We start from the raw sequence: 14468 nt of genomic DNA on the forward strand, positions 1-14468 counted from the left end.
ACGCCAACCTGTCGCGCCCCCTGGCGGTCCGGCGCCACTTTACAATCTAGGTTTTGTGATCTTGTTTGGGATCTAACAGAAGTTATTTTAAAACCAGATGAAATCAGAAAAAAGAACATCAGCCCAGTGGGACAGGAGAAAAGTGAAGGGAAATAGAGGAAAGAGCTGGGAGGCAAAGGGCATTTATAGAGATCTAGATAAAGACATGTACATATGCAAATATATTTATGTATGAGGATGGGGAAATAGATCTATGTGCATATATTTATAGGCTTAGTATTAAAGTAGCAGAAGGACATTGGGCCTCCCTCAAGTACTCCCTCAAGGCAAGAATACTTTCTATTTTTAAATTGGTATTCTATGATGCTCACCCTCCCGACACAACTGCTGAAGCCAAAGCAGGTGAACAAGAAAATGTGGTGATGAAAGCTGATGGTGTCTGGCTATCAAAAGATATAGTGTCTGGGGTCTTAAAGGCTTGAAGATAAATAAGTGGCCATCTAGCTCAGAAGCAGCAAAGCCCACATGGAAGAACACACCAGCCTGTGTGATCACAAGCTTCCGAAGGGATCAGTTATCAGCCATCAAAGAACAAAAAAATCATATTATTGGGTGCATACCTCCATGATTAGATCGCTGAAGAAAAATGAGTGCATAAGTAAATGTGAAGAAAGCTGACAGTGCCCGGCTATAAAAAGATATAGCATCTGGTGTCTTAAAGGCTTGAAGGTAAGCAAGCGACCATCTAGCTCAGAAGCAACAAAGCCCACATGGAAGAAGCACACCATCCTGTGCTATCACGAGGTGTCGAAGGTATCAGGTATAAGGCATCATCAGAACAAAAATATCTTACCATAGTGAATGAAGGGGGAAGTGCAGAGTGGAGACCCAAAGCCCATTTGTTGGCCACTAGAGATCCCCTTACAGAGGAGTCTAGGGGAGGAGATGATTCAGGGTGCAATGGATGAAATACACAACTTTCCTCTAGTTCCTAAATGCTTCCTCCTCCCCCCTCCCCACTATCATGATCCGAATTCTACCTAGCAAGTCTGGCTAGACCAAAGGATGTACACTGGTACAGATAGGAACTGGAAGCACGGAATCCACGGTGGACGATACATTCAGGACCAGGGGTGTGAGTGGTGATACTGGGAGGGTAGAGGAAGAGTGGGTTGGAAAGAGGGAATTGATTACAAGGATCAACATGTGACCTCCTCCCTGGGAGAAGGACAACAGAAAAGGGGGTGAAGGGAGACATCGGACAGGGAAAGATATGACAAAATAATAATTTATAAATTATCAAGGGCTCATGAGGGAAGGGGGAGCGGGGAGGGAGGGGGAAAAAAGAGGACCCGATGCCAAGGGTTTAAGTGGAGAGCAAATATTTTGAAAATGATGAGGGCAATGAATGTACAGATGTGCTTTACACAATTGATGTACGTATGAATTGTGATAAGAGTTGTATGAGCCCCTAATAAAACGTTAAAAAAAAAGAACATCAGCCACCAGAGTGACTAAAAGTAGCAAGCCACCAAGCCCTGTGGTTAGATAAATTGATGTTTAAATTCTCTGCTACTGTGCCTTATTTAAATCCTTTATCTTCAATTATAAGATGAGTATAATAATTTTACAGAATTAAAAAGAAAATCAATGAAAAATGCCCAGTAATGATATCTGGTTTAAGATTTACCTGTCTTCAAAAATAGAAAAATGTTTTACGAGCAAATAGTTGAGGATTTCGATGCAAGTTTTTTTTTAGTGTTTGCCAAAATATGTTTATAGATTTGTAATTATGTAATTACTTCAAGCACATTTTATCTACCCGATATTTCATTCAAACTGCAGCAATTTGTAACCAACTTGAAACACTTGCCATACTTTGTATCTTGGACATTAAATATCTTTAAGTTGTCTCGCTTTACCAAATTTGATAAATTGAATGAGATTAATAAATTATTAATATAAAAGAAAGATCAGTTCCTGGAAAAGGACATCATGCTGGGTAAATTAGAGCGTCAGTGAAAATGAGGAAGATCCTCAACATGATGAACTGATGTAGTGGCTGCAACAATGGACAAAAACATAGCAATTGTAAGACCCGCGCAAGACCAGACTGTTTCTTTCTTCTGCACATAGGGATAGCCATGTATTGAAACTGACTTGCCGGCTCCTCACAGTACCGAAGAAGTCACCTAGTAAACAAATAACTATTAAAATAAGGTGCTTGATGAGGTCCTTACGTGTGTAGCTATGCTTTGTTGATAAAACAAAATTAATCAATATGACTAATGAAAGTTAATCACCTGTAGTTCCCTCTCATAAATACAGATTCTTAGAATGGTTTACCATCCTTCTATCTTTTGATTTTTATTGTCTGGTATCGTTTCTGTTTGCTATATATACTTGTACCTGCATGCTACCTGTTTCCATCTCAGCAATGTATCTTGCATTCCATTTCTCATTTTAATTTTGTTCTTTTTAGAGAATACAACTTTTACTCTTATTCTTAACTATGTTCTTTGAATGATACCCACTCTCAGTGTTTGTATTGTAGAGTAACAAAGCGTACTCTGTTTAAAACAAAGAAGATTCATTAAAAGCAAAAGGTAGTTTGGACTGGAAACATGGTGTGTGTCACAAAATGGAAACTGAATCTCTGGGAGCAATGATCACAACTGTCTCAAGTTACAGTATGCTGATTGGTGGGCAAGTGCTTGGGAAAGCTGGAGGTGGCACATGTTGCAGAGAGCAGCATAATATGATTAGTTTATGACAGATTCAAGGAACCCTGGAGGTGTAGTGCAAGGACAGCAGTTCGAAAACACCAGCAACTCTGTGGCAGAAAGATGAAGCTTTCGATTCCTATAAAGAGTTAGAGTTTTGGAAACTTATGAGGGCAATTCTGTCTTGTCCCATAGGGTCCGTATGAGTCAGAATTGACTTAGTGCTAGTGAGTTTGGAGTTTGGTATATATATGTGGATATTTGGGATTAGATAATTATAAATATATGTAACTATAGAGGTGGTGTGCAACTGATAGTGACAAGAAGACTATAAAACATTATTTCCTGTAGGTCTCTAGGCAAGCACTTTCTCATAGTTGCTGGTGATCTTGGAAAATATGCTAGCCTCAGGGTCATTCTTCCACATTCTTAGTAGCTGGACCACACAGAGAAGCATGCCCTTAGTGACATGATTAAGTCTATGAAAAGTTTAACTATTAGTAAACTAAAGGCAGAGTTGACAAAATGAAGTCACACAGAAATGTCACAATGAAGTAGGGCAGACAGGAGTAGGGCCTAGCCCAGAACAAGTTGCCCTGGGTCTTCAGGTACTTCAATTTTGGAACCCTTGAACAGTATGAAAATGTCTTTATTTCACCACCTTTTTGTTGTTGTTTTAAACACTGCTGCTTTTATATTTAAGCAATCATTCAGTGGATAAGATATAAGGCACGAAACTGTTTCTCTTGTGGTGCCTCTTTGACTTCCACCATTTTCATGGCTGACAGTATTTCATAGGTGTCTTATTTCTTTCTTAAAAATTGTTTTCAATTGTATTTTGGGGGAGAGCAAAGTATTGTCCTATGTAACAATTTCTACATAAGCTATTCATGCTTGGTAAAATAGAGAGTCAGCAGAAAAGAAGAGCCTCAGCGAGATGATTGACAGTGTCTGCAACATTGTGACGAGAGTGTAGGATGAGGCAATGTTCTGTTCTGCTTACACAGGGTTGTTATTCAACTCAAAGACACCCAACAACAAGACAACTTATTCAGTGACATCAGTTGTGTTTTTCTTAATAGGCAAGGATAGTAGCTACATTTTTCATAATATCCAGGAATGTCAACATTTTTATTACTTCTGTTTTGCTCTGTTTCTATTTATAATTTTAATCTAGTTTCCCTGCCTCTTACCTGCTTATCTTTGCTTTAGGGTAATTGCTGACCATTTGGTCTCATACAAGTGCCTTTTTACAGGAGCACAATACTCCTAGGTTAAATTCTTTATTTTATGAGCCACTCTATTAGGCCTCATGATCGTTTCAGTTTTAAGATTTCAGGAGTATCTCAGGTTAATGGTCTTGGGGAGTCTTTCCGTCTCCATTGTTCAAGTAAGTGGTTACTTTGAAAGAATTTGAGCTCTGTCCCATTCTGTCAGCATACATCTGTTATGACCCTGATCATATATATTGTCAGTAGTTATAGCCAGACATCATCTAGTTTTGATCTCAGGCTAGAGTCTTGTATACTAGTGTCTTCCTTGAGTTCTTGGTTTCTTGTTTTCTTTTTGTGCTAGCTGAGTAGATGCCAAGAGTTGAATTTTACGTAGCCATTCACAAGCCTTTAAGACCCCTGGTGTTACTCACCAAACTAAAAAGTATAACATAAACTTTATTAAATATATATCAATTGACTGAGTTATTCTTCAAGATTGTAGTTCTATGTGCCTTCAAACCCAGGAAATCAAACTCATGAAGGATTTGGTATGTCTAAGAAGTATCTATAATTGCTCCTTATATCTTTTACTTACGTATGAATATATGTATGCACACACACACCTGTATATATGTATAGAGAGAACTATATGAGGATAGTTCAAAAAGTGCATGGAAAAAGGAATTAAAAGAGAATGGAATTTGCCTGTGAGCTTTTTCTACCTCCCTCCTCTGTATGGGTCCAGTCATACTTCAATATCTGTTGGGGATTGATTCCATGAACCCCATGCATTCCCAAATCTTCAGGTGCTCTTATGTAAAAGGTATGGTATTTGCATATAATTGAAATCTTCTCTGTTGTTATTGTTAGGTGCCATCGAGTTGATTCTAACTCATGGCGACTCTGTGTACACCAGAGCGAGACACTGCCCGGTTCCGCGCCGTCCTCACAATTGTTCTTAGGTTTGAGCCCCGTGTTGCAGCCATTGCGCCAATCCATCTCCTCCAGGATCTGCTCTTCCTCACTTCCCTCCACTTTACCAAGCATGATGTCCTTTACCGGGGACTGCTCTCTCCTGACAACATGTCCAAGTATCTGAGAGGAAGTCTCACCGGCTTTCCCGCTAAGGAACATTCTGGCTGCGCTTCTAGACAGATCTGTTTGTTCTTTTGGAAGTCCATGCTACTTCACCATGTCCAGAGTTCATCAAATTTTTTTTGGTCTTCCTTATTCAGTGCCATCTTTCAAATGCATATGAGGCAATTAAAAATAACCATAGCTGGGGCCAGGTGCACCTTAGGCTTCAAAGTAGCCTGCCTGCTTTTCATATCCCTAAACAGGTCTTGTGCAGCAGATTTACCTAATGCACTGGATGGTTTGTCTCTTGACTGCTACTTTCATGAAAATTGATTGTGAATCCAAGCTTGGTGAAATCCTTGACAGCTTCAATCGTTTCCCCGTTTATCATGTTACCTATTTGTCCAGTTGTAAAGATTTTTGTTTTCTTTACATTGAGCTGTAATCCATCCTGAAGATTGTATTCTTTGATCTTCATCAGCACGTGCTCAGTCCTCCTCACTTTCAGCAGGCAAGGTTGTGCCATCTGCTTATTGCAGGCTGTTAATAAAACCTTCCTTCAATCCTAATGCTGTGTTCTTTACATAATCTAGCTTCTTTAATGATTTGCTCAACATACAGATTGAATAAGTAAGGTGAAAGGATACAGCCTTGATGCATGCCTTTCTTAAGTTTAAAAAGTCTGCAGTGTTCCCATCTTCTGTTCCCAAACTGCATCTCGTAGGTTACTTACACCTAATACAATATATATATGCTTTGAAATAATACTTTATGCTCCTTCTTAGCTTTGAGGAATTGCTCTGACATCTTACTAGAATTTTTTTACAAACACAAAGTGCACATGCAACACAAGTAGTGAATGGAGGAGATGCAAAGTGGGCAATGCTCACATGAGTGTAGAAGGATATAGCATGTTATACTTAACACAGCACTTCCTGTGGATTGAGCTAACTGATCAGCGCATGGTAGGTTCAAGTTTTACTTTCTGGATTTTTTTCTGTTTAATATTTTTTATTCATGGTTGGTTGAATCTATAGATGTGAAACTTGCAGATATGGGGGATTACTGTATACATTTGTACATATACTTGATGGGACTTCACAAAACTGTGAAAAATGGAATTAGAACACAGTGCAATTTTCCACAGACCTTTTAATGCCCTCTCATATGTATGCCTATTCACTGTAGAGATGGAAGCACAGATACATTTTTTGGTGGGTTGTTACAAAATTATATATATGTTTTTTTTTCCTGTAAAAATGGCCTGGCCAAGGCATCTGACTTCCTCTAATCTTCTCTGACATCAACCATCTTTCCTGTGGCACTCTCTTATTTCTCTGCTTAGTTCAATAATTCATTGCAGTGGCCACACAAAACTCACAGATAATATTCATGATTATAGGTTTTATTAGGAAAGCAACAGGTTAAAATTCAGGATGAGTAACTACTTGGGATACAGTTCTTCAATCAGGACTTCTCAGCTGTAACTGAAGGCATGCCTTTGTCTGACTCTTGGTCTCTTGGCCTTGAAGTCCCTATGCCTCTGCTCTATTTGAGCACGTGTTACTCAGTGTTTCCAATAAGTGCTCAGAGACACCTCACACAACCAGCAGGCCTCCTGCCCTATGACCCTCCGATGTCTGCTCCGTGGGCCAGGAAGCCTACAATATCATCTTCTACTAGTCGCCTGCTACTGCTAGCTCTGCTGCTGCTAATACTCTGCTGTTGCTTCTTGCCATCTCTCACCATCTCTATTTCCTGGGTTGAGGAGGTTCACAGCACAGGGATCCTAGGTACAAAGGATGCTCAGCTCCCATCTCTTCTTGGTGCTCATGAGGTCCCCCTTTCCACCATTTTGGTGGCTCATTTTAAGCCCTGTGGGATGGCAAGACTGACCAGTTCTCTCATTAAAGTTCCATACATTTTATTTGCATGGTCTCATTCTACAAGTGTGCTATACACCTTATTTACATTATTTACATAGCAAGCTACCCATTTCCTTTGGTGAGTCACTGTCACCTCATTTGAAAAGATGCACCCAGCCCCTTGTAAAGTATAACAAAGACTATAACTGAAAGGACTACATTAAATTCTTCCCTGCATCACACTTACTCTTAACCAAAAATATTTTCCCCTTGTGTATATCTTAGTGACATCATTTACCTTAGTCAAACTGGGTACATGCCATCCATATTTGGTGCTACTTCATCCAAAAATAGCATAATGATTTTCCTACTCATTGCCTCCCCATTCCTGGTAGCCACTAATGAATGCTGATCTTTGTATATCTCTCTATTGTCTTCCTATAAAAGTATGATCATACAGTGTCTTTTTCTGATTGACTTATTATATGAAACATGTCAACCAGCTTGATAAATATTATAATGTGTTATAAGTTTATAATATGTTTTGAGAATCCATCATTATTTTTTATGGATGTATGTATGTGCATGTGTACCCAACAATTTATCTATGCATTTATCTTTGTCTTGCTATTGTTACTAGTACGATAGTGAATGTAGGTATGCCATATGTCTTCTTTTGTCTCTTTCATTACCCCTCTGAGGTACATACAGAAGAGTGGGATTGTGGATCATAAGGTATTTGTCTTTCTAGTTTTTTGAGGAAGTGCCATACCATTTTCCTTAATAGTTTTGCTAGTTCATAATCCTACCAGCACTGGGTAAGGCTTCCAAACACCCCCACATTCTTTGTAGCATTTGTTGTTTTCAGATTTTTCTGAAATCAGTGTTATTTTAAGAAGGATGAATTGGTATTTGTAGGGGCAGACACACATATGAGTGTCCTAGGATGTTTCTGTAGTCAACCTGGACTAACACAAAGGAATATCATTGCTGATATTAGATGGTTCTTGACTTAAAGCAGAGAACACCATAAAGATGTTTACTTATTTTATTGACTATGCAAAGGTATTCAATAGTGTGGGCCATAATAAACTATGCATAACTTTGAGAAGAATGGGAATTCCAGAACACTTCATTGTGCTCATTTGGAACTTGTCCATGGATCAAGAGGCAGTTTGAGGAACAGAACAAAGGAATACTGCATGGTTTAAATTCAAGAAAGGTGTGTGTCAGCTTTGTGTCCTCTCACCATACTTAATCTGTATGCTGAGCAAATAATCAGAGAAACTAGATTAAATGAATAAGAGTGCAGCATCAGGATGGTGATATATATTGATGACCCAACCTTTCTTGCTGAAAGTGAGGAAGAAATGAAGTTCTTGTTGATGAAGACTAAGAACTGCACCCTTCAGCACGTCAGTATTGATGACAACTCCATGTAAAGAAGACCACATTCTTCACAATGGGATCAATAGGTAACATCATGGTAAATGGAGAAAAGATAGAAGTTGTCAAGGATTTTGTCTTGTATCCATCATCACGGTTCATGGAAGTGGCAGTTGAGAAAGCAAAAAATGTGTTGCATTAGGTACATGGGCTGCACAAACCGTTTGAGAGTATTGAAAAGCATGGAGGTTACTTAGAAGACATCGTTCTCCTGACCCAAGCCATAGTGTTCTCCACTGCCTCCTATGCCTGTGAAAGTTGGACACCGAATAAGGAAGACTGAAGGAGAATGGATGCACTTGAATGGTTTTGCTGGAGCAGACTATTGGAAGTGCCATGGACTGCGAAGAGGACAAACCGATCTGTCTTGGAAGAAGTAAAGCCAGAGTGACTCCTCGGACACCATTGGAACCTCGTGTTGGTGGCCTCCCTCTCTGGATGATATGTCTGTGTCTTTGTGTTGTCTTTGTCTCTTTAAATGATTAAAAAGTATGTGAAGCTTATAAAATATTTCTTAAATCAATTGTAATACCAGCAAAATATTTAAAAGATCTGAAAATTATTTATGTACAAGACATCGATGAAAGATCTTTTGATTATTTTAAATTTTTTATCCCCACCTTACGGATTTGTTCTAAATTTACCTTTTCCAAATTCTTTAAAAATGTCTACATTTTGATTGTAAGAAATATGGTTATTGAGTCTATTTTGACTCCTAATCTCATAGGATCGAGTAGTTTTTGGGACTGCAAACCTCAGTGGAAGTGACTAGTTGATCTTTTTGTGAGCAGCCATTTGGCTTGAACTGATGACAGTTCGGTTAGAAGCCCAGTGCTAGACTCATGATGCCATCTGGGCTATTTTTACCTAGGCTGTTATCAAAATAATAGAATTAATCCTTATCATTTGCATGCTCAGCTCAAGCTGAACAAGGTGGAAAAAGTGGGTTTTCCTTCAAGATCTCCTTTTCCTCATATGAAACACATTTTATGATATCTAATGTGTTACTTATAAAAGGTCTAGACATATGCACATAAGAATCTGTCTAAATTGTTTCATTCATGATATTAAAACAATTCATTAGTGAACATGTATCATGAAATCAAAGCAGATCTTTGAAACAGAAAAATATATGCATTTATTTTACCTAATTTATCCCATCCAGAGGTAACCATTAGATTTTTAATACATACTTTGCTTTGAAAGACCTTGTTATAAATAGGTTGTTCTATAGGACACTTGTCAAATGGTTGTCTAGTTAAAGGGCACAAGAGACACTGTTACTGGAAGGGAAAAGAAATGAAACTCAAAACAGATTCCTCTTAAGGTTGAGAGAGAACCCTATAGTGGACTCCCATCCCTGTTTTTAGTCTGATGGCAAAGCTTTTACCTAAAGCAGGGGCCATTTTGGTTAAAAATCAAACCCTCGCTCTCTAAAAAGGCTATGCTTTCCTTCTGATAGTTTTATGAAGATAAACTACTGTACAACTTTCTCAAAACAGCACAAACCACAAAAGTAGCTACATGACTTTAAACTGTTTTACTTAGGATAACTCATTTTAAAATTACTGGGAATATTCTTCAATGGTGGTCATCAATATTCTGAAGGACCTTGGGTAATAAAATGCTAGTTTCTACTGTATAAGCAAAGACTCATTCACTCACTGCCTTGAACTCAAGGACAGCAGAGCCATTCCATTTCACCAGTGAGTAACACACGTCTATCTCCTCACTGTTCTGGGGGAGACTGCCCCAAGGGCACACAGAAATCATGTCTGTAAGAGTGATGCAATGGATGATTTACACACGCACGCGTGCACGCACACACACACATACACACACACACTGCCAATTAACTCGATTCCTGATTCCTACTCATAGCCATTACTCCCTCTGGGTTTGTGAGGTTGTGAATCTTTACAGACGTAGGAAGATTCATCTTTTCTCCTACAGAGTGGCTGTTGGGTTTGAATTAGTGATGTGGTTAGCAGCTTGGAAAATAGAATTACTCCCATCTAAACATCTGAACCAGGACACAAAGCTTCAAAACAGAGCAATTTCACAGGTATTTACTGGGTCATGAAAAGAACTCAATACATCTCCAGAGCCCCCATGATAAATATTATATATATATTTGTCCCCACTACACGTGTGCAAAACAACACGGCATCAGAACTCCCCTCCCCTACGCATAGGAATTACCTCTGTTAAAAGAGTGCTGCCTTTCAGAAGATAGCACTGCATCACACAAACCCGAAAGACACTGCACGAAGGCAGCCAAAGCGTTTGCAAGCAGGACAGAAAGAAAAATCAAACTTACCAATCCACAGTTGAGAAGATGATACACAACACATTTAGCAGAGTTTCGGAAAGCCCTGCAAACGAGGGGTTTAATTCAAGGCTTATCTGTGCAGAGTCTGAGGGGAGGGTCCATAGAAAATTTGGTAAATCACCCTTTCTCTGAAACCCCTCCAACCAAAAAATGACAGCTTCAGAATCCTGATTGACTATGCCATTTGTTTCAGGGTACAAAAGAGACCCTAAATCTCAAATATAATTTAAGGAGAACATTTGTCTTAAAACAGGAAAAGATCAGACAGACAGAGACATCATTCAGATGAGGAAACAGTGCAGGGTATAAAGTCACAGTAAAGGCATTTTTAGTACACGGTCATAAAGCTCTCCAAGGGTTTACAGAGGACTGGAGGCTTACTTGGGATGTAGTAAGTCAAAGGAAACTTGCAGAAACATGATTGGCAGCAGATCAACACATCCCACTTGCAGGAGAGACTATAGAAATAGGGGTGAGACCATGAGTGGGACACATACATTGTGCTAGCCAAAGAGTTGACAAAATTTCTCCAGGGCCTACTGACCAAGGCAATCAGGGTGTGACTTAGGACCGTGGGATCCCCAGTACTCGTCTTCATCAAGTACACACCCAGGTGAGCCTCAAAAGGAGACGCCCCTCTCTGGTCTGCTTAGGATGATGGTGGAAACCCACTTTCTATTGTACGCTGCCTGAGTGCAAGATTGCTCATATTCCTAGTTAATGACCAGAAGGAATTCATTGGAGACTTAGTCCTTGTGGGTACTCTGGTGTTGGGTTTTCACTGTTATCCAAAGCCTTCTGAAAATTTAGTAATCATAATTTAAGCTCTCATATGATCTAATACACATTTTATCTGCTTACATTTTAATAACTGTTTTCTATTTTTCATGTTTCTGGGTTTACTTTCTGGTTAACACTCTGGTAAGGTTGGCAGTTCAAGACTACCTGCAGCTACCATGGAAGAAAGACCTGGAAGTCTATTTCTCAAAGTCGTCTATTGACTATCCTTTGTCACAAAGCTGTGTTATAACACATGGGGTGCACACAAGTTGAAATCAACTTGATAGCAGCTTTTTCCCCCAGCGATTTTTTCTTTTCTCTTGATTTTTCTTTATGATTTTATAGGTTTAATAATTGTAAACATCCATTTTTGTTGGTTTCAGAATCTATTATCTAAGGTTCTTGGAGAGTCTCATACTTCACAGATAGTGCAATTGGGATGGTACACACACAGTAGAATTTGGGTTTGCTAAGGAGGAATGGAAATGGGAAGCAGGGTAGAGATGAGATGGGTAATGCTATATTGTGAGGATAGCAATCAATGACATGAAACAAAAGTTGTTTGAGTTATTGAATGGAAAACATTTACTCTGTAAACCTTCACCCAATTCACAATAAAAAGTAAATGAATTTAGGCTTTTTTTTCGTTCTGCTTTTCTATATAGAACTTTGGGTGGAGAAAGCAAAGTTCTTTGCCAATTCCTTAGGCTAGTGGGTGGAATTTTTCAAATTTCCTCATTCACTGAGGGGCCCACCCCTCTAAATCCCTGGCTTCATGCATGCTTTTACTTTTCGTTCTTTACTTTAAATTAGGCTGATACTCCCATGAAGGAGCTTTAAGTGCTACCCTCTGGGCCTTTGTCAGATCTGAAGACCTGAGCCACTGCTTTTTACATCACTGTCTCCTGTGATGAAGAATGTGCCTTGCTGGTTTTCTTGTTTAAAGCATTTCTCTCTCTCATTATACTTATTTAATTTCCTTCAGAATTTAAATGTATTTATAGCATTAACTTACAATATCATGTTTCACAAACAGATGGACCACTGGTGGGATTCTGGCAGCTGTCTCTGTAGAACTGATATCTAAGTTTTGTTGAGTTCAGCGAACTGGTTGTTAAAGTGACACTTAGAATTAGGGTTTTTTATAAGGTGGGTAGCTGGAACACTGCCCAATGTGGAAATCATCAATTTACATTCCTTACTAATTTTTGATGTTTATTTGCATAACATGATCTAAGCACCCATAGTAATGTTCATTTGATCCATAGGTCTAAAAAATTAGAACTATGCTTGTAATATTTATGTCTTCATTTTTATAAAACTTGTTATATTTTTGATGAAATACTATGTTTTTATTACCTTGCATTTGTTACTTCAATTAAAAATGCATTATGTAAAGAAAAGTATCAAACCAGAGGGTCCCACGCTATCATTCATTTCATAAGATTTTGTGAGTGAATTATGCAATTTCTGAGAGAGTTTAAAGGGCTAAAAATATTGTCATAGCAATTGTTATAAATTTAGTAGAAGCAAAAGGAATTTTTCAAAGATGAACATAATATGCTCAGAGAAGAAAAGTTTCCTGTCTCTAATATATCAAACAACTATTTTCTAACTGCCTACCTTTAAAGCAATGAACTCCTACAGTGAACATACTAAGGATAAATTACACAGCCGATGATGCTCAGATAGAAGTGAAGAATATTACAGGTAAGGACACCAATTTAAGAAGCAGTATAAGAACTTCTTAAATGAGAATAAAAAATCATATCATTGTAAATGAGGATGAGTACAGAGTGGAGACCCAAAGCCTATCTGTAGGCAACTGGACACCCCCTTACAGAAGAGTCGCTGGGAGGAGATGAGCCAGTCAGAGTGCAGTGTAGCAATGATGAAAAATACAACTTTCCTCTAACTCTTAAATGCTTCCTCCCCCCACAATCATGCTCCCAATTCTACCTTACAGATCTGGCTAGACCAGAGGATGTACACTGGTACAGATAGGAACTGGAAACACAGGGAATGCAGGACAGATGATCCCTTCAGGACCAGTGGTGAGAGTGGTGATACTGGGAGGGTGGAGGAAGGTGGAGTAGAAAGGGGGAACTGATTACAAGGATTGACATATAACCTCCTGTGTGGGGCATGGACAACAGAAAAGTGGGTGAAGGGAGACGTCGGACAGTGTAAGATATGACAAAATAATAATTCATAAGTTATCAAGGGTTCATGAGGGAGGGGGGAACGGGAGGGAGGGGGAAAATGAGCTGATATCAAGGGTTCAAGTAGAAAGCAAATGTTTTGAGAATGATGATGGCAACAAATGTACAAATGTACTCAACACAATGGATATATGTATGGATTGTGATAAGAGTTGTACGAGCCCCCAGTAAAATGATTTTAAAAAATCTTAAATAATAGTTATATTGGTCTTTTTGGTCAGCTCTTCAATATTTTCTTATTAATATTTTTAAAATCTTATAATCTGGTTTGTGTATCTCATTGCTCTTATTTAAGTACTAACTTAAATAAGTACATCAATTTTTTACACTTAAAATGGTCATAGGAGCACTAAGCCTCTTATTAAATTATTTGAATACAACCACTGAGTAGGATTCTTATCAGTTTTGCTTCTAAATTAAAACCAAGACCAGAAATGACAATATTTATGGCTATTTTGACAGTATCCTATTGTATTGTGCAATCGAGTAGTGGTTTTTTGCTGTTGAGTGATTATAGTGATCTATTTTCTTATTTTTCTTTCTTTAAAAAATAATTTTATTGGGGCTCTTATATCTCTTATCACAATCCATACATTCATCCAGTGTGTCAAGCACCTTTGCACATATGCCGCCATCATCATTTTCAAAGCATTCTCTTCCCACTTGATATCAGCTCCCCATTTCCCCCCTCCCTCATCTGCTCTCCTTCATGAATCCTTGATAAGTTATAGATTATTATTTTTAAACCTTACATCGTCCTCCATTGCCCCTCACCCACTTTTCCATTATTCATCCCCCTGGGAAGGGTT

This window comes from Tenrec ecaudatus, chromosome 12 (assembly GCF_050624435.1).
Source record: "Tenrec ecaudatus isolate mTenEca1 chromosome 12, mTenEca1.hap1, whole genome shotgun sequence".
Taxonomy (NCBI): Eukaryota; Metazoa; Chordata; class Mammalia; order Afrosoricida; family Tenrecidae; genus Tenrec; species Tenrec ecaudatus.